The following is a 26,539-nucleotide window of genomic DNA, read 5'->3' on the forward strand; positions in this document are numbered from 1 at the left end:
TGACACTTTAGAATTGCAGCTCTGACACACACACTTCCTGAATAAAGTCAATGACACATAATGCTGAAGTTATTCTACTTGGAATTAGCGTTCCCATTTTCCTTCAGCACCACACTCAATGTGGCACAAATTTCACAGATGTTTACTGTTCTGGCTGCTATTAGCCTATCTGTCATGCATAAAGATTCTTCAGTAGCCCATTTTCTTTCTGTCTTTTCTGTTTGTTGTGTACTTTGAGACAAGGACTCATTATATGGCTCTATCTTACTTGAAGCGTGCTATGTAGACCAGGCTAGCCTTCTGTTTCTGTCTCCCACATGCTGAGATTAAAGACATGCCCATCGTGCCAAGGAATATAAATTTTACTTTATTTTATTTGTGTGTAAGTAGGTGTGCCTGCATGATTTCCTGTGCACCGTATATGTGCAGTTACACACAGCCTTTTCCTTTCTTTATTCCTCAGTTTGAAATAAGATATTACTTTAAGTGTTTCTCAGCCACCCTATGAACATATACAGGGGGAGGTAATCCCCCTCAGGAACAGTCATAGGGGAGGGGAGTAAGGGGAAAATGGGAGGGAGGGAAGAATGGGAGGATACAAGGGATGGGATAACCATTGAGATGTAACAAGAATAAATTAATAAAGGAGAAAAAAAAAAGAAATAAGACATTACTTTGGGACCATAGGAGACTTTGAGGAAGGGCTGTAATGCATCTCAAGTATTCCTAACTTTCTTCTTTCCAAGGAATTCACCTGTATCATGACCCAGCCTTTAATGGGAATTATTTATAAGGGAATGCTGTGGTTAAATTACCAGTATGGCTTAATAATGTTTGTTATTGGCCTATAATTATCATTACAGCAGTATTTTCTAACCTGCTAGCAATCAAGCAAGAAACAGACACTTGTTATATTTTAAAATAGCCTTAGTTAACCTGGGGCAGGGCAGATATTAATCCCCTAAATGAGTTCCCATAGGGCGGCAAGTATGGGATACCCGTCCCCATCCCATGCCATCTGCTTCTAATAATTTCTATCAAGCTACCTCCCATCCATAATCCCATACACTTGCTAATGTTCTTCATGTGGGCCAAATGCTGCATCCACGCCGGCCATGTGCATCTCCTCCACCTAACCCATGGCGGCCTTCCTTCCTCTCTCCTGTACTGGAGTCTCTCCTCCCAAGATTCTCTCTGTCTCCCCAAGCCCTGGAACCTTAGCCACGCCTATGCCATTTGCCCTGCCCAGATGTGATGGCCTTTTGTTGGTCAAACAGGTTAGGCTCTTAGGCAAGGTACAGGTGGGTCACAGAGATAGTAAACAGTAAAAATATATCAGACCAACCTCCAGCAAATGAGTTATCAGAAGGACAAATGACCCTCAAACTTTTGTCAACAAGACGTGTCTATTTAATTCAGTTCAGACACATAGATAAGGAAGATTTACCTACTTATTGCACTCTTCATAAATAGCCACTTTTCTTAATTCATCTTGTTAGCACCAACATAGTTCATATAGATACATATAATTCATTTGAAAGAAGTAGTACTGTAATCACAATGCTCTTTTTACGTATGAAGGAAGCCATCCTTTCCCCTTTTTTTTAGTCCATTCTCATTTTGATTCATGAAGAAGAAAATAAGAACACACACACATATCTTCCTAAAGGGACACGTACTTCTCTCCAGATAGTTCAGACTGGCCTGAACCTTGCCTGGTCTGGAACTTTTGATGGTCCTTCTTGGTCTTCAAAGGTACCTGGTATTGAAGGTAAGACCTACCCACTGTGCATGACTCTCTTACAGAGCGTTCTACTCAATGGCTTTAGAACACAGACTCTTCTCATCTAGAAAGGCATATTCTCTGTGATGGTTCACATTAGTGGTCATGTCTGTCTCCTGTAGTAGATATTTAATAATTTGGGGGGCTCCCAAAGAAATGACCCAAAGACTTACTAAACTTATTGAGCTGTTATTGAGCATTAAGCTCAATAACTGGGCAGGTCTCCTTTCATACTAATTCTCTAAGCTAGTTTGTCTACTTCCCAGCCACACCCCCCAAGTAACTTGCCACACTGGTCCTTCTTGGGCTTCATCAGCTCCGTCAGATCAGTTTCTCATGGCGATGTCCTCTCTTTAGCTCTTCTTCCTGCTTCTCACCTTGTGGTCACTCTCTGAGACCCAAAGCCCAGGAACAAAAGCTCTGCCTACTCTCTTCTGCCCAGATACAGGCTCTCCAGTTTTTTTTAAATTAACCAATCAGAGATAATTAGGGAGCAAAGTTTCCACAACAATAATCAGAGTATGTGAGAATGCACTTGTCTGGACTGCAACCAGAGCCTGGGGCCCAGAGTTCAACATTTGTACATGCAGAGCACCAGACAACCCCCAACAGTCTCCTCCAGGACTTACTATGAAGCAATGAAAGCAATCACACATATATGTATGTGAAAGACTTTATATAGAAAGCGTATATGTGTATATACTTTATATAACATTTGCATATATATTATATACATTCATATATAATATATACGCAAATATTTCTCTTGAAGAAACCTAGTGTCTGCAGTAGGGAAAAGCTAGCTAAGACTGCCATTAGAAAACTAACATTCTTTTTTTAAAAATGCTTCTCTTTCATTAATTTTTCATATTCTAACCATCCCCTAGTTACGGGAGACAAGCTGCGTATAACAAAATTCAAGATTCTGGCCAAAACCTTGCTCCTGTGTCTTTGGTTTTTAACTCTGTATTTCCAAGTGGTGTTATATTACCATGGTTACGACGGTGTCTATCTTCTGATGTTCCACCATATTGGGTATTTGTGGTTGCTTGAATGAGTCACGTCCCCTACTGGCTCAGCTGTTTGAGTGCTTGGTTCCTTGTAGGTGTTGTTTGGGAGGTGCTGTAGTCTTGCTGGGGGGATTATCTCACTGAGGAAGGACCTTGAGAGTTTATAGCTTTAACCCACTTCCATTTTGCTCTTCCTCTTCCTGAATGCAATCTCCCAGCTTCATGCTCCGGCCTTGAGCCTGCTGCTTGCTGCCATGTATCCTAGCCAAAGATGGACTCCTTTTTAAAAAAATATTTTATTAATTTATTCATATTGCATCTCAATTGTTAGCCCATCCCTTGTATCCTCCCATTCCTCCCTCCCTCCTGCTTTCCCCCAACTCACCTCCCCTATGTCTGTGACTGAGAGGGACCTCCTCCCCCTGTATATGCTCATAGGGTGTCAAGTCTCTTCTTGGTAGCCTGCTATCCTTCCTCTCAGTGCCACCAGGCCTCCCCATCCAGGGGACGTGGTCAAATATAGGGCACCAGAGTTCGCATGAAAGTCAGTCCCCACTCTCTATTCAACTGTGGAGAATGTCCTGTCCATTGGCTAGATCTGGGCAGGCTGTAGAGTGCTCCCTCCAGGTAAGCTTCATGCTCAGACATTGGTGAGCGGACCCCTTGCTGACAACAGCCCACCAGCCAGACCCAAGTGTGTTAAAAGATAGTTCCTTGTAGACCCTAACCCACACAAAAGGTGTCAAAAGCTGGCTCTTTGAAGAAAAACATATCAGAGAGGTACCCTGGAGACAGGCTCCAGGAAGTGTCTTGGGAGTGTCTCCTGCTGTTCAAGTAAGCTTAGTTTAAAAACCCAGTGGCTGGAAGGTTGAGCAGTGCACCCTGCCCCATCCCTTCCCCAACGCTCTCTGCCCTTTTTCTTTTTTAAGCTTAGTGAATTAAAATCTAGTTGTTTGACTCTTTAATTTAATAAAGTGTAGTTTGGCCTTTCGCAAGCCAGAGGCCCCCTTCCCCCTCTGGAAGGGGCACAGGTTTTTCTTGTCTCAACCCAGCTGAGAGCAGCCGCCCTGCGCTCCCTCCCTTCCCGGAAGGCCTCCTTCCGAACGGTTCTCCTGACTGAGCATTCCTCAGCTAGCCTCCGCAAGGCTGAAGAAAACTCTGTGGCCAGATTCTCAGGCTAGCCTCCCGGAGAAAGGAAGCCACAAAGGTTTTGTTCAAGACGGAGCAGCCAACTTTTGAGAACTGCAACAGTGGAGATTTACAAACTAGACACCTTGCGCCATCTAGTGTTCACTTCTGTGACAAACGCCTGTCTGTGTTTTTATTGATAAAAAAGGTACAAGCCACAGGCATTGGCTGTTTGAGTTAAATTAAAAGAAAAATGTTTAAAAAGCCCAACAAGAAAAAGTTAAAAAAAATCCAACCATTAGTTTTAATGTGTATGAAATAGAAATAAAGAACACATAAACTTATTTGCAAATGTTTATGATTAATAAATTTAAATATTTGAAAAAAAAAAACCCTTGAGAAAGACTGTGATTTTGATATATACAGGAGACAGGAAATCATTTTACAAAATTTAACTTTAGAAACTTAATGACTATTACAGGGACCCTGTTATGATAAACTATCCACAATTTTAACTGATAAGATTAGTATAATACATATTTTGGACCTTTTCCCCCTCAATTGCTTGGATTGAGCTCTGACCACAACAGGTTGCAGTCCTCAAGTAATCTAAGATTTTTTTTACATGCTGCGAGGATAAACCTTGATTGTCAGCTTTGTTGTTGTAAAAAGAGTGCAGATTAGGAAAATGTACCATGTCTGGGTATGTCTATGAGGGTGCTTCTGCAGGGGTGTAAGTGGCATGGGGTCAGAACCATGCCACAAACTGTGGCCCGTGTGGCAGAGGGCAAACTGAGAAACACCTCCAACCCTTCTCACCCCATACCTCCTCCTTGCCTTCCTCCCTTCATGCTGCTGCCATGTGAACTTCTCTTTTCTTTTCCACACAGTCCTGCACATCATGAGGTCCAGACATTGAGAGCAAAATGAACCTCTTCCTCTCTTTTTTAAAAAAAAATATATTTTATTAATTTATTCATATTACATCTCAATGGTTATCCCCTCCCTTGTATCCTCCCATTCCTCCCTCCCTCCCATTTTCCCCTTACTCCCCTCCCCTATGACTGTGACTGAGGGGGACCTCCTCCCCCTGTATATGCTCATAGGGTATCAAGTCTCCTCTTGGTAGCCTGCTATCCTTCCTCTGAGTGCCACCAGGCCTCCCCATCCAGGGGACGTGGTCAAATATAGGGCACCAGAGTTCGCATGAAAGTCAGTCCCCACTCTCCACTCAACTGTGGAGAATTTGCTTGGGTATTGTAACAGATACAAAAAGTCTAACATAGTAAGAAATAGTAACCACTAAAAATTATTTATTGGCAGTAAAAGACTGAATTGTAGCCTGGGTTTTCATATTTTCTATGGCAAAACTGGAAGTAAACAAGCAAAAGCTGAAAATATTTTAAACATCTGTCACAAAACAAACGACTCTTACTAACATAATTGCAGTGCTCTAAATTGTATCTTATTAATAAATCTCATTGACATCAATAACATACTCAGGAATACAATCCAAGGACAGAGGAGTGAATAAGTCAGGAGAACAATGACAATTCCGCACATGTCAAGGGCTGGGTACCTGGGAAGGTGTTGAGGATGCTGTGCTTCCATGTACATCCATGATGTGTGTGTACAAGCACATGTCAACCCTGTAAGCACAAGGCTCTCTCTCCACAATTAACATATGAAGAATGGAAGGGGCTGCAGTCCTGTGATACACAAATGTAGATCTAAATTTGGTCCTATGTGATTACGATCAAATTGTTCAACCCATAGACGACAAATTTATAGCCTGGAAAAAAAAAAAGCCGTCATTTCTTTCAACACTCTCATGTTCAGCAATCCGTGAAGAAGGCGGATCCAGTATCATATATCGTCAGGAAATAGTCTCCAAAGGTCAAAATTGACTTCCTTCCATCAGTGAACAAGGCCTTTCATTTCACACACATATTCAGTTAGTGTGGCAGGCATTCAGGGGACTATAGAACAAGACAGATGGAACGCTGCCTTCATGGACCTTCTTGCCTACTGGGACAGACAGACAGGCAGGCATGCAGACATGTGTAAGGCTCGCTCTCTCTCTCTCTCAGCCTAAGCCTGGGAACGTGACCCAGACAAGCTTGGGAAAGTGACCCAGAAAAAAATTGAAGGCCAGTTTCTGAGATCAAGGTGGCCAACTGAGATAAACAATTTCAACTAAGATAAACAATTCTCAGAAAAATACCATCTGGAAATTTCCTGGAAACTCCCCAACACCCCTCCTTGCCAAGAATAGCCCCCAAGACCAACGACCCCTGCAATAGCCAATAACATTTAGACAAGCACCCCTAGCAAACACCAGAGCCAATCCTAACATAGGGCACACAGCCCCTCCTAACCTTTGAGGTTTTAGCCTTTAAAAGTAGCCTGTAACAGTGACTCGGTGTGCCTCCGCCTCTCGAGTGAGTGCTGAGGTCCCCTGACACTCGTCAGCAATAAACCTTGTGTTTTTGTATCAACACTGTGGTCCTCGAGTGGTCTCTCCCGATGACCCCCTACCCGAGTGGACTCTAGGGTTCAACACATGCTTAAAAGGTAATGCTATGCCCAGATTGATCCCCAAAAAAGAACCAGAAAACACATGAAACCGCTGTAAAATACAAGAGGAATCTTTAATTCAGCTCTGTCCTAGCTGGGTCGCACCAGATCCCCAAAATGGTAGGTCTCAGGAGCGCACCAAGGTCATGATCTGAGTCCTTTTATACTCTCAATGTCCTTTAAGCAGAAAAAGGCACCAAGACCACCCATGGCTTAACTTCTTTTGTTCTCCCTGACAAGATGGGTCAGTTGTGAGGTAATGCTATCTCTGGAGGGCAGGAAGGAATGTGGCCATAGAACTGGCTCTCTTATCAACTCTATCTCCAGTGGGACCCTTTGGGTCAGTCACTAGGCAATCTCTAGTGGGGGCTGCTCTTTGCAGCTGGCGAAATTATCCCAACCCTTGTATCTTCCCATTCCTCCCTCCCTCCCACTTTCTCCCAACTCCCCTCCCCTATGACTGTGAGTGAGGGGGACCTCCTCCCCCTGTATATGCTCATAGAGTATCAAGCATCTTCTTGGTAGCCTGCTATCCTTCCTCTGAGTGACAATGGGCTGCCTCATCCAGGGGACATGATCATCTATGGGGCACAAGAGTTTGTGTGAAAGTCAGTCTCCACTTTCCACTCAACTGTGGAGACTGGCCTGTCCATTGGCTAGATCTGGGTAGGGGTTCAATGTTTACTGCATGTATTGTCCTTGGTTGGTGCCATAGTTTAAGCAGAACCCCTGGGCCCAGATCTGCCTGTCATAATGTTCTTCTTGTAGGTTTCTAGGACCCTCTGGATCCTTCTATTTCCCCATTCTCCCATGCTTCTCTCACCTAGAGTCCCAATAGGATGTCCTCCCCTCTATCCCACTTTCCTGATAAGTAAAGATTTTCATGGGACATGCTCCTTGGGCTAGTGTTCAGATATAAGTGAGTATATACCATTTGACTCTTTCTGCTTCTGGGTTAACTCACTCATTATGATCATTACTAGTTCAATCCATTTGTCCACAAATATCGGGAATTCCTTGTTTTTAGTAGCTGAGTAGTATTCCATAGTGTAAATGTACCACAGTTTCTTTATCCATTCTTCTACTGAGGGACACTTAGGCTGTTTCCATGTTCTGGCTATTATGAATAAGGCTGCAATGAACTTGGTTGAGCATATGTCCCTGTTGTATGCTGGAACTTCTTCTGGGTGTATTCCAAGGAGTGGAATAGCTGGGTCTTGAGGAAGACCTACTCCCAGTTCTTAACCTTTGTCCCAGTTACCCTGAAATCCAATTTTAGTTCTTCTGGTATCTCAGGTAACACAAGTGTGTTAAATCTGAAAAGGGCAAATATGCAGTATTTGGAACTGTGTAGTTTTTCAAAACTCCCACTAATAAACAGAATTCTTGAAGGTGGAGAGATGGCTGCACAGTTAGGCTGCTCTTGCAGAGGATCCTAGCTGAGGTGTCAGCACTCACAGAGTGCCTCACAACCACGTGTAAATCTAGTTCCAGAGCTTTTAACACTTTCGTTTTAAGTGATACACAGGAATATTGGCAGGAAAACAGTCAAAATTTATCTTTGTTTATTTATTCTTATTTTTCACATAGAACTCTTTCTTCTGCCAGTATGCCCTCTATTTCATGCCTGAAAAGAGGGTGTCAAGAAACCCCTGATGATGGAGTTACAAATCATTGTGAGCTGCGAGGTAGATGCCTTGATATCAACTTGAAATTCAAATTAAAGGTAGAAAGCTAAAGTCATTAAAATTTTACACCAATTTAGACGCGTATTTGCTTTAAAGAAGTTACGTTGTGCGCACCCACAGCATGCTGTTGAAGACACAAGGTTTTGATAGAAACAGCCCGACTGCCAGGAACTCAGCGAAAATACAGTAACCAAGTAGATACCCCCAAATTATGAGGAGATGCAATTGTGTAGCAAGCACTACAGTGGCCTGGAGAGGTGGATGAGGAGGCTGTTTGCTAAGTCAGGAAATGTTGGAACTCTGCAGCATGCCAGTACAACTGAGCTGAGATGAAAGATCACAAACAAGAAAGAAATGAGGAGTAGATGGATTGGAGAGGTTTTTACAGGGCAATAGTGCATCAAGGGTAACATAAACTCCTCCAACACCATATAACAGGAGAGCCCAGGGACAGAGACAAAGCTCTCTAGACACGGGTGTAGGCACTAGTCCTGATGGACATGTTTCATTTCCTGATACTATTCCCAAACACCTGGTAATTACAACCGCTTCCTGCTTTGGTAAAACTTGCTATGAAGCAGAGGTGACGCGTTCATTAGCAGGCCTTAAAACTATAACACACTTATCACGAAACCTTGAATCACGTGTCTCCAATAATCTCGGGCCTCCTAAACGATGGTGGTTGTTTTTTTAAAAGTTTGATCATGTTAATTGTGCATCTTAACGAGTTTCAGGGTCATATTTGCCTCATATGCTTACAGCAGCCACTGATCAGAGTCAATCCCCCTACCCTCCCCTATCCACTGTACTTCTTAATGTCTGCCACTCACTATGGCACTTCCAGGCTGACTATGAAGGGGGCAATTTTGCACATTTATTTGTTGTTTTGAAAGTAAACTTTAAAAAGCTTACATAATTTTTATGAATACCCAGGACCCATATCTGATTCTAAATCCATTTCACATCTGTATTGTTTATATCATATATGGAGGTATATATATCTGATACATATATATTGAATGTGGGGTAAATACATATATTTCTATATATCTTATATATATGGGTGTGTGTGTTATGTCACACATATCCATATATGTATATTCAAATATATCTATACAAATATATATGCAATCTCCTTAAATTTATTACTCTATTCCTCAATGATAAATAAATTTGGCAGAAATAAAGAAGTGATAAAAAAAATTCTGATTTTAGGAATTTCCAATGCTTCTCAGAAATTCTAATTTTTTTGTGATTAAGTCCTCAGTCTGAGAAATTTGGAAATGAATTTTAGCAGTTTTATTGATTCTTCACTTTAGCAGTCATTGACGCCTACATTAGCTTAAGATCTACTTTTCATTCTAATTTCCCTGTCTCACTGTTCTAGAATTAGGTTTCTAGCAGACAGACCCATACATCCTGCTGTTTCGGGACATCATCATGCCATGTCTAAGTTTCCTTTACAGGAAAATTGCTGTGAGCCTGACTTACACGGCTGCTCTGCGTGCACCAGGGTCTGCGCATCCCTGCCTTCAACCCATCTCAAAGCAAAGCTGCTTTCAATTACATGTACACTGAGCATGCGGTCTTTCTACTGCCACTATTCCCTACAAGAAACCATTCTAAATACTAAATGTTCACATTGCATTTATATTGTATTTATTTTGATGAATAATAGATTATTTAAAGTATAACAGAGACTGTGTATAGTTTTTGTGCAAAGATAATTAAAGGATTTGCACACCATAGATATTTGACATCCACCGGCGTCTTAACTGCAATTTTCTATAGATACCAAAGGAAGACTGTACATCTTTCTATTCACATGACAAAAACTGAATAATTTATTCAAGGATATGCCAAAATAATAAACATGACCAAGGGAAATATAAACTAATACATGCAGTCTAACCTCCACTTTCCATACGAGAAAACATATTTTCATAAACTATTCTAAATTAAATGTGTTTTAAATTTTAAATGTGGGATTCGCGCGGATGCATTTTGCATCACCATACATTCCAACTGTGAGAGCCAGGAATCTCCATAAGGGGAGGGAGATATAGGAAAGCTCACCTGTTAGTATATTGTTCTATGATCAAGCAGATTTGTGCTTAGGGACCTCTTCCTACTGCCTTGCTACCAATCTCTAACTTAGAAAAACAATTCTGCACGTACCTTTTCATGAGTGAGGAAAACTCAAGACGAGTCTGGTGTTTTCTCAAAACGCACAAAAGCAAAAAAAAAAAAAAAAAAAAAAGTCAAGATTACCTCTAAATGCATATAAATATCATGTGCATTAAGTATTGCAAGTACTTTGATTCTTCCCACCTGAAGAATTTAGCTTTTGCTGTTGAATAGCAAAGAAGATAAGATTTTTGACATACATTTTGGAAAGGATTTCTTTTCAGTGAAAGAATTTTGAGCATTTTCAGGAAAATGTACTTCTTATCTTTCATTAGCACGTGGGATAAATACAAAAAAAATATTTATGATATCATCCTAGTGGAAAATGCATCTCAGCTAGAGTAGGGCAACAGACTCTCGCAGAGAATATTACATACGATCAAATAAAGTTCACACAAAGGCTCCTAATGTGTGCTTTACAAGCTTGTAGAACATCCACCCCTCTGTCAGTCAGGGCAAATCACAATCCTATTTTTGTGTCATGGTTTTCCACCTATTATAATGTAATTCATATGTACATAACATCATGAATATATGGTAAATAAGAAATATAACATCATTAATTCATTGTTAGTCCTATAGGCTTCCTAGCCATTCTCCCTTTGAGTGAATTCTACTCTGAAATTTGTGTTCACCATGTCCTTGCTTTGTCACATACGTGCAGTGATGTGCACTATTCTAAAGACTAATGTGTTATTAATTTAAATATGCTTCCATACAGCCATAGCAAGGATTAATAAGTGGATCTGCCAGCCCACCCAGCAGCTCTAGGGTGTCCTTTCACAGTTATTACCAGAACAAGTGCAAAGAGCGTCCCCCCTTTTATCACTTTGAAGCAGTTTGTCTGTCCCCCAAATTCACATGCACCCGGTCATATATCCTGTGTTGTCCTACCTGGTGCCTAGCGGTGATGCCTGAGGGTTTGAAATACACTCATGTTGCTACACACATCTGTGCTTTCCCCTTCACCGCTGCATGTAACCATTGGGTGATTAGACCACAGTTTCTTTGTCTACTATACTGTCTTCCTAGGCACAGGCTATTTACAGTTTGGAGGTGATTTATTTAAAGCTTCTTCAAATGCATTCTTCCATAGTTTTTAAGGGCACTGCTTTAAAAAAAAGCAGATCTCAGGAATAGAAGTTGGGGCCATAGTACAGGTCTAAATTTAGCTTTAGTGTATCTATTGCTAAAGCTGTAGATCTATATTAGATGTTTAAGCTCCCATCAGGAATGTGGGAGAGACCTGCTTGCTCCATACTTTCTTCAAAACTTATCTTATCTTTTTTCTTTTTCTCTAAATTTTAGCTGTCAGCTGGCTTTGTAAAGCTATATATCATCGTGGTTTTAAAGATGGCGGGGGGCGGGGCGGGGGATGGCGGGGCGGATGGCGGGGGCGGATGGCGGGGGGGATGGCGGGGGGGGGATCGCGGGGGTTGTATTCTCCACCAGTTAAAATCTTACAAAGCCGGAAGGAGGTGCTTCCTGAAATCATGGGATGTCCCAGCAGAAGCGCATTCCTCCATACCAGGGAAATTGGAATCGCTCTTGGAGTTCTCAGCATCGTTAACGAAAACCATAATAAACAGACTCAAATGTAAGTTCAATTTGAATTTAGAAGAAGAAAAATCCTTTCCTAGTTGCACGTCTACTGGAGTTGTTATGTTAATCTTCTTCAGGCATAATGTTGAGAGCCACGTGTGCAACCCCCCCCCCCCCGGGTCTCATGTGTACTCGTAGACTCTGTTTAACTGCAGACTTCCTGGTCTTCTGGCTGCGAGACTCTTCCTGCTTCCTCTTCTGTGATTTTTTCCATGAGTGCCGAGTCCTTTGCACTCACACAGCTCCCTCCAGAGGACCAGAGTTAGGTGGGGAGGAGAGAGAATGAAGAAAAGACAGACACACCGAGAGAATGCTGGGGCCAGGTGGTCTGAGCTCTCTGATGGAGAAACCATATACCCAGGAGGCTCAGCTTGTTCATGATATAGAGTTGAACAGAGAGATGGGGTTATCACATATACATGTACAAGGAGGTGGGTTTGTTCCATACAGATAAACAAATAGACAGAGATTATGGTATACAGCCGAACCATTGGGACAGGTTTAGCTACTCTGGGTCAAATAGTTTCTGCAGGAGAGTCATCTTCATATGGTAAACATCACAGAGGTGGAAGAAGGTATGAGGGACATTTTTTTCCCACACACTATCAACATCCACCCATGGACCAGAGGAAGGCTCTGCCATTTTCCTCTAAGTCACATTCTGGGGGAGAACTCTTTTCCATCCCTTCATGAGTCTGAGGCTTTGGGTCCTTGACATGGCCATCCCCATCCCAAGAAATACATGAATATGTATTTGGCATGCGTCATTCACTCAGTGCGTCCCCTGCTCCCCACATCTGAGCCTTATGTGTGTGGCTTGACAAGCTCCACAGGGTTCCACCCATAGATGAAGATCTACAGGTGTCACCTGCAGACACATAGGGAGTCAGTGTCCTCCTGGAATGAACTCCTGTATAGGTTGTCCAAGGCCAAGTGGTCAGCCATGGACGCATTTGCATATAGGCAATGATAAATGGACTCAGTACGTTATTTATGTATGCGTGTGTGTGAATATGTCTCTATGTGTATATACATATTTAAGGAATGGGTGAATCAGGGGAGATGGGGAGATGGGAGGAAGGGTGGTGCTAGTGCACTGCTATTGTAGAAAGTCCTCACACAATTCATATTAGTAGAGAGCTACTAATCTACATGGGTATATTAATTATGCTTTAATTAATGTATTGTTATTTATTTTACATATTATTATATGTATATTAATATAATTATATATTATATATCTATGTAAGTAATAATATAACAATGTTATATAATTATGTGAATATAGATTATATGCAAATACGTTATAAAGCAGAAATGATTATCTTCTATAAAATAAAAAAAATGTAAAAGAAAGAATAAAAAGCCTAATTTTTGATAGCAGGCAAGCTGTCAGTCTTGCAGCTGCCTGGAGGAAGAGAATGCAGAAGACAAGCCAGCTGAGAGGCCAATACATGACGGGGAGGGGCACGTTAGAGAAAGAAGCACAGAGCACTGGGGAGTTTGCTGCTCACTTAGACCCTGGACAGAAAGAAAGAACAAGACAGAAGAGAAGAAAGCAGGATGGGTCTGTGGATGAGGAAACATGGAACCTTCTGGTTGCTCAATGGGACTAAGTAGGGGTAGAAATTCTGGGAAGGAAAAGTACATTATCTGAAGGTGAACCCATTTGTTCTAGGAATGGTCTCTTATCCAGGTCCTTGACCTGCCCAACTGAATTAGCACATAAGAGAGGAGACAAGAGCATGCCTCCACCCAGAGGTAGGCTCCATTTGCTACTGTTACGTTTTGTATGTTCATTATCATTGTTTGGGTAGAACCATTGACCAAGTGGATGATTCTTTGTCCCTTCTTACAACTAGCTTGTCTGCAATCAGCCTTGTGATGTCTCAGAATTAATCATCTATGAGTTTTTCTTTTATAGTCTAGTTAGAATCTTTTGCCTGAGTTCTCTATTGCAAATGCCTTCTCCTATTCAGTAAGTTCTATTTCAATATCTCATTCCTTTTCAATTCTCAAGTCTTTGTTAGATTTATTGTCTCTTTTAGAGTACAGTCTTTAGACAAGTTTTGCACTGAGAAGAATTTAACTCATTGTAAACCATGTTGCTTCTTAACAAAGCTCTTTTATCCTTATTTTTGAAAATTATTTAATGGGAGTCTCTGCTCTCACTTGAGATTTACCCAAAACACAACTTTTGTCTTCCCACATTTCTTTTATATTTCTCAATGTTCTGTCTTCATTACATGTTAGAAAATTACAAAAGTCTCCTATGTCATAAACTTTATTTTAAGTTATGCCTAACCTGGGTTGATTTGTTTTCAATTATTATGTTTATAACTTATAATATTTTCATATTTCATTCATACTGTGATACAGTAGGAATATCTAAGGTGAATCTCCTGTAACTATATTCATTTACTTCTGAGCAGGATAATAAATATAAAATAATATCATAATCTATGTGACATGATATAAACCCATGCTACTTTAGAGACTGAAAGAACACAGAGTAGGAAATCTCAGTCATATCCCATTTATTTGTCAGTTCTACCCCCACAATAATTCAACACAGAGTGCTATCTGGCAAAGAACTCAGTCATATAGTAATCCTAATTATGGCCACTATATATTAAACCAGATCCCCTAATTTTCATTATGTACTATGTGAACTTTGATATGGCTAATACATATGTTTTAGTACCAAGAAGAAAGATGAAAAGAATTCTGCCAGTTTTACCCAGGAGAAAACGCCGATTTTATGGCTTTTTGCCATCACAGAGTTCAAACAGTCAAAACCACACCTAGAAACATCACTGTGGTCCATTACATGGAAGATGTATTATTTTAGCATGATGTTAAAAAGTAGAATCTGTGACAAGATATATGCAATCTGGGTGCTGCTCAATATGATTTACAGTGGTCCAAAGTCTTGCTTAAAGTTCCCATGATCTGGCAATGCTATGGGATATCTTCTTAGTTAGGGCTTTATAACTGTGAAGAGACGCCATGGTCACAGAAACTCTTATTTTAAAAAAAGAACATTTAACTTGAGTTGCCTTACAATTCAGAGGTTTAATCCATTATCATCATGGTGGGAGGTATGGTGTCATACAGGCAGACAGGGTGTTGGAGAGGTAGCTGAGAGTTCTACTTCCAGACGGGCAGGCAGGAGGAAGAGAAAGTGACACTGCTCTTGGTTTGAGCATTTGAAACCTCAAAGCCCACCCCCAATGACACACCTTCTCCAATAAGACTAGACCTTCTAAATCCTGTGGGGTAGTACCAGTTCCTACGAGCCTAGGGGAGTACAATTTCATTCAAACCACCACACCCACTAAGGGGGAAAAACTAAGGTATTAGTCCATCCTGAGGCACTACAAAAAATACTTTAGACTGGGTAATTTACTTAATTATGTATTTTGTCTGTTCTTGTTTTTTTTTTCTCTCCCATTTAAGATCTTCTCAAACCCATGCTAGCATTACATTCTTTATATAACCTAGGATGACCTTGAACTTCTGATCCCCTTGACACGACTTTCTTGTGCTTGAATTACTGGCAAGCATCACTAAGCCCAGTTTATTTAGTGGGGGGAGGGGCTGAGCCCAGGGCCTTCATTCAAGCACTGTACCAGCTGAGTCATATCCTCTGCTCCGATTTGGAAAATTTAGAAATTTATCACTATAAATTAATGTTCTAGAGGCATGGAAATCCAAATGTCTGCTGACATGGTGTCTGGTCAAGACTTGCTCTACTCAAAGATGGTATCTCTTGTTGTGTCCTTTTATGACAAATGGGGGAGAGTACTCGTCTTGCATTTGGAGCTCTCATGCTGACATTTCCTAACGATCCCATCCCTAATACTGCAATATTGCACATTAATACTGCAGCATTGAATCTGAACATAGGCACTTTCAGAGAGCACCAACATTCTAACCATAGTCTGTACATAGACTTGTTATTCCATTAAGACACACAGCATTTAGTAGACCTTCTAAGAGTAACATAGCAGGCTTAACTATGTGCTTTGGATTCTGGAAGAGATAGACATAGCTGGTGGTGTTGGGATCCAGAAGAAGAAAGGATGCTACCAGCAGGTCAGACTTGCATTTCTAGGATTTGGCTCTGACAACTCTGTGGCACTAAGCAGAGTATATAGACTCTCCAGTTAGCCCTAACAGATACATTTCTTTAAGGCCGCTGGAACATGGGATGACATCTCATCTCAAAATTATGCATTATTTGAAAGCAGTGTCATCAAGCTACTGGGATGTGAGAGTGACTGAGTGTATGACAACAGTACATTGAGTTTTGTGTGACTGAAGAAGCCTTCATGGCTGCTGTCATTCACACCAGTTCATAAAAGTCAAGTAAGCCTAGCTGTCGTCTACCATAAGATACAAGTGGTACATGAGAGCTTGGACATGGATGGGCCAAAACGATGCAAGTGTGCCATACGAATGAATAATCGAGACCTTTAAGATGTGTCCATACTTTGACTTGGCTCTTACTTATGAAGATTATGAAGTTCTCTATAAGCAACTATTAGAGTGAATCTCACTGCTACATGGATCAGTAAACGTGACAGATTAATAGCGTCCCTAAGTGGATTATTGTTACCCTAATTTCCCATTCAGAGGTGAATCTGAAAGACAACGGGAGTGGGAAATCCTCCCAGTGGGCAAAGCTCCAGCAGTACACCAGTAGAATAGCTGTCTAGTTTTCTCACAGAGAAAAATCACCTACAGTAAGAATATGAATAAATTCTGGCAAATTTATTTATCTCTTTCTGATTCAGATGCCTTTATAAGTAAAAGATGAATTGAAATAAAAGCTTTACTATAGGTTTTGAATGTACATAAACTTCTTAAAGCTTTCTTTAATAAGAATTAACTCTTCATTAATTTTATCTGTTATATGTCTCTGTGTGTGTGTCTCTGTGTGTGTGTCTGTGTGTGTGAGTGTGTGTATATTATATAATATATATATATATATATATATATATATATATATATATATATATATATATATATATATATATTAGTCCAAATAACAAGTGAAATATTAGCTCAAGGCTTTTTGCTTTGGGGAAACTGTGAAAGATCAGACCTAGGCACTGAGATTTCATCTCTTAATTTTCATCAGTTCCTTCAAAAATTACATTGAGAACCAAATATTCTTCTAAGTACCTAGGTTTGTGGTCTACAAACCAAACAAAAATACCTGTCCTCTTGAAGTTTACATTTGTGTGCAAAGGAGATATAAAATAAGCCGGATAGGTAGACCCAATTATGAAAAAAACAAAAAACTAAAACAGCGAAGGAGACAGGAAGGGGCAGGATGAATTGGCGTTATAGTCTAAGACAAGTGGCCAGGGCATGCTGCAGAGAGAATGTAACATGTGGGTAACCTTAAGGAAGTAAGACAACGACTTTCATGGAGAGCTGAGTAGAAGGCCTTCAGTGCAGGGAGAACAACTACAGAGGCCTTGAGACTTGGCTGGCCCTGGCATCGCCGAGGGAGCATGGGAAGGCCAGAGGGATGTTAGCAGGCAGCTGAAAAAAAGCACCAGAGAGGCAAAAGGGTCTAGACCACAAAGGACAGCGTAGAGCATTTTAGACAATTTGTCTTTTATTCTGACCAAGGTGGGAGGCTTGCGTGACATGTGATACGATGCCCATTCTGCGTACTGTGGTAGAACAGCTTGGTCTGCATCAGGAATGAATGGGGAGGATGTTACAGGTTATCACAATAGACCAAGGGAGTCGGTTGACATCTGGACTCTAACAGTAGAAGTGGAAGCAGTAAAGGGTTAAACCCTACCAATATTTTAATGATTAACAAAATATGTTCAAGCTGCTGACTTCCATCTTTATTATCCTTAATTATCAAGGTCTGTTTATATTCCAATTCTAGCTCTTTCTACCAATTTATACATTCTCTCCTACTTAGCAGCAATTTGACTAAGTTGTTATGTAACAAGACGAAAGTTATATTAAATGCTGATTTTGGGCTTAAAACAGTTTTTATATTAGAGTCTGTTATAAGCATCTAGCCAGTCCATTTAGAATAAATGACTTATTTTTCAATGTCAAAATTCCTTTCTGTCCTAGGTATTTTTCTATTGCTATGACAAAATAGTCTTTAAGAAAGAATCAGTGTAAGGAAGGATGGATTTGTTTGTGCACAGGTTCCAGGGTACAATCCCTCATGTCAAAGAAGTTGTGGGATGGAGCACTAGAATAGTGAGATCTTTGGTCCCGTTGCATGGGCAGTCAGGCTCTTTACTCTTTCTCATGCACTAGAACTCAGGCAGTGTTGCTGCCCTCCTTTCGGGTGGCCATTCTCAGACAACCTAATCAACATAAGTCTTCACAGGCTTGCTCATAGGCTAACACAGGTGTGCCCAGAGGCTTGTTCCCTAGAAGACTCCAGATCCTGTGATGCTGAGAGTCAGGACTAACCTTCACATGCACGCACACATGTATGCATGCACACCATCCCTGGGGTGGTGGTCCTGGATTCTTTTTTTTTTTTTTTTAATTTAGGCTAAGTAAGCCATGAGGAGGCCCCTCCATGGCCTCTGCATTAGCTTCTGCCTCCAGGTTCCTGCGCTCACTGCTTTTGAAGGTGAACAATGGACTATGAGTGAAATCAACCCTTTCCTCCCCAAGTGGCTGTTTGTGGTGTTTCATCACACCAATAGTAACCTTAGCTAAGACACCGTCCCTCAAATGGCTTCTGTGATCCAATATCAGGGAAGACAGATTTCTAATTAGTAGAATTTGTAACTGGTATTATTGACACCTTTGTCGCAGTGAAATTTGGAGTTATGACCCAACATTGCTAACCTACAGCAAGAGGGAATGCGGGGGACACTCTTTTCTTTCTGGCTTCTGTAAAACAAATCAACCTCCTCAGTGGTGAAAACTGGTTTCAGTTCTAGTTGAAGAATATTTTTACTTAACTGTTAGAGAAAGTAAGTATTTCACAGTTAACCATGGCTGGAAACACGTACAAATGAAAAAAAAAAAACAGAAAAATTCCTTCTGAGTTCTCAAGATCTTGGACAGGTCATAACGTTTATTATGTTTTTGAAAGCAAGACCAGGAGACGCAGAGTATGCCAAGGGAACGCCAAGGGACTTACATTAAGGTAGAAATGTTAGACGTGATTTCTGCTGGAAAGTCTTTGATGATTCACACCCAAAGGAAGGCAATTCATTTTCTTATTTTCTAGTCAAAGACATGGACTTAGAAAAAGTACAAATTCAGCCGTGCTCATATACCAAACTAAAAATACTTTTCACTGTTAGCCGAGAAATGACGGACTGTAGTGGTTCCTGATTACCCATAGTACAGGCTGTGTGGCTGGGTCATGCTTCTCTGTGGTGTTCATGAACTCAAATACAGGGACATAAACTTTCAAAATTTTCTGCTCAAATGGATTCAAACTGGAAAAACAGATGAAAATAAGACAATCTCCTAAGATTTCAGAAATTACAGGTAACATACAATATTATGACCATATAGTCATTAAGCCATCTTTAAAGCATTGTAATAAGGATTGGTTATTAAAGAGAAAAAAAAAGATGAAAGAAATCAGATGTAAAAAATCAGAATACAAACATTATATGAAAGCTCTCTAGCTGTGGTTATTTATATGATGAAAATTCCCTCATGATTTGCTACCTTTAGAGGCTCCTCAGTACTAAATCATCAAATACATTCTCCCAATGTGTAAATTAAGTATGAGCTCAGAGCTTTGTAAAAGATTTGTAAAAAGTCTGACTTATGAACAAAACCTGAGGCTTCCCACTCTCATTCTCTTCATGTCACTGGAGACAAAGTGGTTTTATTCATGTGTATTTAATACATAATAAGAAAACTGATAAAAATGTGTTTGCCCTTAATTTTTACAGGCATATATAACTGTAAGTACTATTCTATTATCCATTCATTAATAATCACTTTGGCTTCTGTCAACTATATTTATATGGCTCATTACAATTATACTGCCTTTTTCTTCCCATCAAATATTATGGTTAAGTAAATGGTTCACTACAATCCTAATAAGCATTCACTCAGAGCGCTATCGAGATTATAGTACATAAAACACAAGGCAAATTATCAGAACCTCTGCAATCCTCCATTTTAAAAGTAGAGGGAGAAGGTTAGAGAGGGTTCTGTGACTCGTAATGGCTTTCGCTGTAGACAGTTGACATTTATTTACAGTGTATTTATAAAACAAATTGGAAATGTGAAGTCAAACTCATTTCACAGTTCCCGGGGAATCAGAGAAGAAATGGGTATTTTATGTCATTCTCAGATGTAATTAATTTTCCCAAAGTGAGTCATAGCAAAAATAATGATAACACTAGAAAAATGGGAGAAAAAGTTGCTAGAAAGAAAAGGTGAAAGCTTAATGAGAGTTTAGACTTTTAAAATAGGATTCTATTCAATAATTAAAGTCTAAAATTATTTCTAATTTGCTGTTTGTTGATAGCAAAAATGGGAGACATAAAATATGCACACTGAATAAATATGTCTTAAACAACAAGGAATCAATACTTGTGGATTTTAGGAAACAGAATAGAGACAATTTCAATTCCATATAATAGGTCTCTTTTTGAGCTTTATGTGTTAAAACTTTTAAGCTTGTTTCTGTCTTTGCAGTGGACAGTCCAGATTCTTCTAGAGTCCATTGGGGAATAGTTGTTTTTCGGCTAGAAGGCTAGACTTCTTTTTCCATTGCAACATTTATGTTCGCTGCCCAAGTGGCTTCCGTCACATCTTGTTATTTTTGATGTTTTTCAGTTTTGAAGAGTTCTGTAAGTGAAGAAAAAAAGTAAGAAGAGTCCATCAGGAGGTTGTACAGGCTGCTTGCAAATATTGTTTATAGGATCCCTGCACACATAGTTCTTATGAGAAATAATGGGGAGCAAAGTAAGAAGAGCCAAAAAGGAAAACAAAAGAAAACATGTAAGTTATTCAGGAACAAAGTACATACTTATGAGACAGAAAATAATACTTTAGATTTGTAATGTGCTTGCCGTTGAAAAGGGCGATTTTGCATTCATCTTCGTTCAGCGTCATGACCCTTCTATTTTAGGAGAGCATAAGGTGGGAAACTGAGGCCACAGTAGAGTTGTGGTCCACCCTAGTAGCCATGGCTAGGGAAGGACTGGCATAGTCTGTCATCTAGTTATTTATTTATTTTTTGCCTTTTCGAGACAGAGCTTCTCTGTGTAGCCCTGGCTGTTCTGGACTTGCTTTGTAGACCAGGCTGGCCTCAAACTCACATCGCTTCACCTGCCTCTGCCTCCCGAGTGCTGGGATTACCCAGGACTCTGGATCCAGGCTTCTTTGGCTGTGGTACTCTACCTGCAGGACAGACACCAACCTAGTGTAGTTTCAAGATGTATAGATGAGTAGAGGGGCACCTATAAACATTAAACTGAAGCAAATGCTGCAGTTCTCAGGCAACAGCCAGTAATACTACATATTCTCCAGTTAACAGGCAACCAAACCCATACTGGCACAACATCCTACTAAACTCCAAAGAAAAGCAGAGAAAGAGAGAGAGAGAGAGAGAGAGAGAGAGAGAGAGAGAACACTGTCTGACAAGTCATTCCCTCCCACTATGGCCTTGAAAAGTGGAACAGATAGGATGGGTAGCAAAACAAAAACAAACAAAAGCAAAGAAAACAAAAGCAACAACAACAGAAGCAGCAGCAGCAGCAACAACAACAACAAAACAACAACAACAAAATGCAAGTAGTAAGTGCTACACTAAAATGCTCAAGAGTTACTTATCAAATCTGAAATCTCTTCAGCTTATGCCCAGATTGTAGGGGCCAGAGATCGGTTAAATTAATCACCAGATCTGGACAGAAGACCCAATAGGCTTCTGCTCCTGATGGGTCATTATCCTGTGATGTCTCTTCTTCCTTCCCCACTTCCTCCTCACTTCCTTTTACTTCCTATTTCCATCTTTCCTTTCTCCCCCGACTCTCTCCATATCCCATGCCCCCTCCTCCTTTCCCTCACACTTCCACATCTCTGTTCTCCTTCTTCCATTCCTTTCCTTCTTCCCATCCTTTTCTGTCATAACCTAATCTTATAGAATTATTTCTTCATCCTTAAAGACAAGAGCGAGCAAGATAGAATAATACCAATTGTACAGGATTCTCCCAAAAATGAAATGAGTTAATACCAAGAGTCTAAACCTGTTTCGTCATCGGTTGTTACCAATTTTAATAATGTGGGTGAAATCTAAAGACAAAACCTACAGCGTTCTGACATCTAAGGAGTTCACAGTTTGATTGAAAGAAGGTAGAGGAATTCAAAATAGAAAGTCACACAATTTCTCTACACATCAGGCTGCTTCCCCTACTGATTCAAAAACTCTCCCTTTGGTCAACATCTCCATTCAGCGCTAGCGTAGACTGCTGGATGGGGCAGTTGGTGCAGAAGGTGCCAAGGTCCCATGCTCTCTTGGACTTCATCTCCTCTCTTTTTCATTAACCACGGTCCCCAGTGGTAGTCTGTAGATGTTTTGATCTTTCTCATTCAACAAGTAGCAACACACTACTCTTCTATAGTAGGCATCAAAGTAAGGATTTTAGGCTGTATGACCTAATTCAATCCCCACCCTCATCACTTACTACCTCTGAGACATTATCTACAAAATGGACTAACGACATTCCTTCCCCCTCGTGGTGCTTCTTTTCTTTGTTTGGAAGAAAGAAGGGTAATTAAATAGTTATGCTATAGAAAGAGTGGAGGTTAGAGACCTAGTCCTGAGCCCCGAGTGTATGACTCGTTGGCTGCCTGTCTTCAGCAGACTTCGTGTTCCGTTTCCTTATCAGTGAATTGAGTTTTGATGATAATAACCAAGGCACGGAGTTGAGGAAACATCAAATGAAATAGTGTATCTGAAGTGCTTTGTAAAACATAAAGTGCAACAGCAATATTACCTGCCATCACCTTCCTGTCCTCACGTAAAAGGATTACAAACCTGTGGGTGGGAAAGTTCAGTCGGTCATCGTGACAGTTATTAGTCTCGCTCTCCCCTGTCAATAAACTGACTTAAGATAGTGCGTTGTAAAAGCAGAGAAGTGGGAGGTGAGGGTATTAGAATAATTACATTACCTCAAACTGAAGTGATGGCTGTAAGCCAGGCTCATTTTAGGTGGGACTTTCTGGGTCAGCTCAGTGATCCTGGTCCCATTCACTCCTGCCCATCTGCACCCACAGTGACCACTCCAGTGGACAGAGCCGAGTTCATGTTGAACAGAGTCTGTTCCTGTCACACTCCCACTCGCAAGAAATTGTAAAGTGTACAGGAACTATATTTTTTCCTGATAATTACTTAGATTGCATATTGCAAATTGATATGAAAAACCTTTATTACCCATTCCTTTGCACATATCACAAGTTGAAAACAGAGGTGTTTTGATTTGGGTTTTCTTTTCTTTTCTATTTAAACATTGAACTGAAGATCCACTGAACCAATTACTTAGCTGATGAAGTTAACAGAGGAATTTGAAGTCATACAGAGGAAGTTCCTCAGAGATTAAGACAAATCATTTATCATTTAAACAGAAATAAAATGGAGTTTTATTTCATTTTTCTTTTTAAAAAGTATAAACTAAGCAAGTGACCTTCACTGGAAAAAAATACATATCTTCAAAAATAGCCTGTCAGCCCAGGTTTAAAATAAAAAGATATAACCATAAAATCAAAATGAAGAAAAAATCATCATTTTCTCATATTTTGTAGAAATCAAGCTCAAATATATCTAAAACTGATTTACGTTCTCTTATAAAAGTGATATTTTCTAACCGCATTAGTTTACATAAAAACTGTATTCCTGGCTCAGAGATCTATGCAATTCCGTGAATTGTTCATTGGAGCTTCCAAACGCGGTCCACACTGCTCGCCGCCATCTTGGATCTGGTGGCACTCAGAGGAAGGACAGCAGGTTACCGAGAAGAGACTTGATACCCTATGAGCATATACAGGGGAAGGTAATCCCCCTCAGGAACAGTCATAGGGGAGGGGAATAAGGGGAAAATGGGAGGGAGGGAAGAATGGGAGGATACAAGGGATGGGATAACCAGTGAGATGTAACAAGAATAAATTAATAAAATAAAATTAAAAAAAAAACTGTATACATTTCCCTTTCCCTGAAAACTAAGAGACAAACTCTGAAGGATGCTAAGTCTGAGGCTAAGGAGCCAAAGCCTCAGGGAGCATTTTCTACTGGATTTTCATCTATGCATTTAATTACATGTCAAACATTTGCTTTCTTTTCCTTGGCATATTTTGAACTTAAACTATGGGTGAAGACCAAGTACCACAGGAAACATGTGAACAGCTAGCTGCCATGTCTCTCGCATTTGTGGCAATTAATTCACAGTGAGTGTTTTTTCCCTGCTAAGGTTTATTGTTTGTGTTTTTGAAGAACATTTTTACCTACAGAAAATGTTTGAGAGGTGCCACATATTGTCTGTAAAGTAAGGAATGGCAATCTGAAGGTGATTTCTTTATTAAAGAAATAATTTATCGAGAGTTTAGCACACTTGCAGTAGTTTCTTAGCATCTAAACTTGGTGCAAAGTGAACTTTTTAAAAGTCATTGTAATTGTAGTGCCCATCTGTAGTGCAGGTGGCGAATAATCAAAATTTTAAATGAAAAGCATTTGCTATCTTAGGTAGTCTCAAAGAAAGAGGCAGTGTCAGGTAAGAGGTTATCACTTCTGGTAAGGTGGTCATAGAAGAGGCCACCAAGATAGCTCAAGGCTGGTCTACAGGAGTTAACAGGGAGGGTTGTGGTAATCTCTGGACAGAGAATATGATTGGACTTCCTCTTGAGTCTTTGAGAAATAGGAATAGGAATCGCTTGAACAGAGAGAGAGGAAAATAGGGACCTCACTGTGGAGTGGAAATTGCTGTGGTAGCATATGCCTGCAGTGCCAAGCCTCAGTAGATAGAGAATGGAGGATTGTGAGTTCAAGTCCAGCCTGGAGAATATAGTAAGAGTCTGTTTAGTCTGTTTCAGAAGGAAAAAAGTTGAGAAACAGCGGTTGATAGTAGCACATATTTATTTAGACTAAGATGGTAGCAATGGTTATGGAAGGAAAATAGCCATACTCTAGAGACTAGAGATGAAGCCAAGAGAACTCAGTGATGCAGTAGGTGTGGTGAGTGAGTTGGGATAAGGAAAAGATGTTCTCGCTTTTTTTTCCCTCCACTGTCACTGTTTAAAATGTGATCCCTAGACATCTCCTACATCAGAACCACAGAAAAGCATCTTTAACTGCATTGTTGATATAGCAAGGAACCAAGGAGTCTTTTTCTAGAGCACAGACTGTGAACCTTTTCTCTAAAGAGCCAGATAGTAAATATCTGCCACAGCTACTCAGTGCTGCACATACCGTGCCAAAGCAGCCATAGACACATATGTATGTATGTATGATTATTATATATAATATTATATATTAATATATACACACATATATATTATATCAATGCTGTGTTCTAATACAATTTTTCTTATATACACTGAAATTTTAATTTCACACTATTTTTCCCATGCCAGAAAAAATCCTATCTTGATTTTAATTTTTTTTTAAGCACTTAGAAGTGAAAACAAACATTTGTTAATTCCTGAGCTATACAGAAACAGTCATTAGGATAGATCTTACCCACGGGCCAGTTTGCCAATCCTGCTCTGCATAATAGATGGCCCGGATCTGTATTTTAATGTTCACATAAGTGATTTTTCTTTGTGCATAAGAACACTCATATGATGTGGGCATCTATATGCAAATTTAAAGCATAGAGGCAAAAAAAAATCACAAAGACATGAAATTCTTTGAGGTAGAGGACACTCTTGAGCTTGTCTGGCTGCAAAGCCTGCTCGCTTTCCACAATACCCTACTACTTTGAGGACTATTTTTTAGTAGTTCCTGGTCTGTACAGACATGGACTGAGGAGGAGGCGAAGTGAAAGGGGAATTACAGCACTCATCTCTGTGCAGCACACGGTCTGCTCTTATAATCACCAGTCTGCTGATGAGAAATCCCATTGGTGGAGGCTGAGAAGGAAAGTTCTCTACAAAGAGCAAGCACTGCAGAAAATAAATTAATCTCCAGGGGACACGAAGGGGCAAGGTTGTCAGTGCTCAACAACCGCTAATCACAAATGATATTTTAGAAGTTGTCAGAGGAGGAAGTGACGCCACTTTTCCCTCTGGCACACCCTGAGACATTCAAACCTGAATTCAAACATCCACCATTGCAACACTGTACCTTCTGATGCTACTAATTTCAAAGGAAGAGATAATTTCTCAGCGCTACCGGGGGGAGGGGGGATTTGTTTGTATTCTGACAATGACTTTGCATTAAGATTAAGCATAACTTAGGCTCTTTTCAGGTTCTGGCTATTATGAATAAGGCCACTATGAACACTGGGTATATTCCAAGTAGTGGAATAGCTGGGTCTTGAGGAAGCCCTATTCCCATTTTTCTGAGATAGCACCAGATAGATTTCCAAAGT

At 40.3% G+C, this 26,539-nt stretch overlaps 1 protein-coding gene across 2 annotated transcripts in view; it reads right to left on the bottom strand.

The window, feature by feature from the left end:
* Positions 1-19,045: 19,045 nt before the first annotated feature.
* THEMIS (thymocyte selection associated) overlaps positions 19,046-26,539 on the bottom strand; it is a 176,223-nt gene continuing 168,729 nt past the window's right edge. For both annotated transcript variants that reach the window (XM_084777736.1, XM_084777735.1), the window contains exon 6: positions 19,046-20,804. The gene's annotated coding sequence lies outside the window, so the exon portion shown is untranslated. The remainder of the gene's footprint in view (positions 20,805-26,539) is intronic.

The sequence above is a fragment of the Acomys minous genome (assembly GCF_964271855.1).
Source record: "Acomys minous genome assembly, chromosome: 3".
In the NCBI taxonomy this organism is placed as follows: domain Eukaryota; kingdom Metazoa; phylum Chordata; class Mammalia; order Rodentia; family Muridae; genus Acomys; species Acomys minous.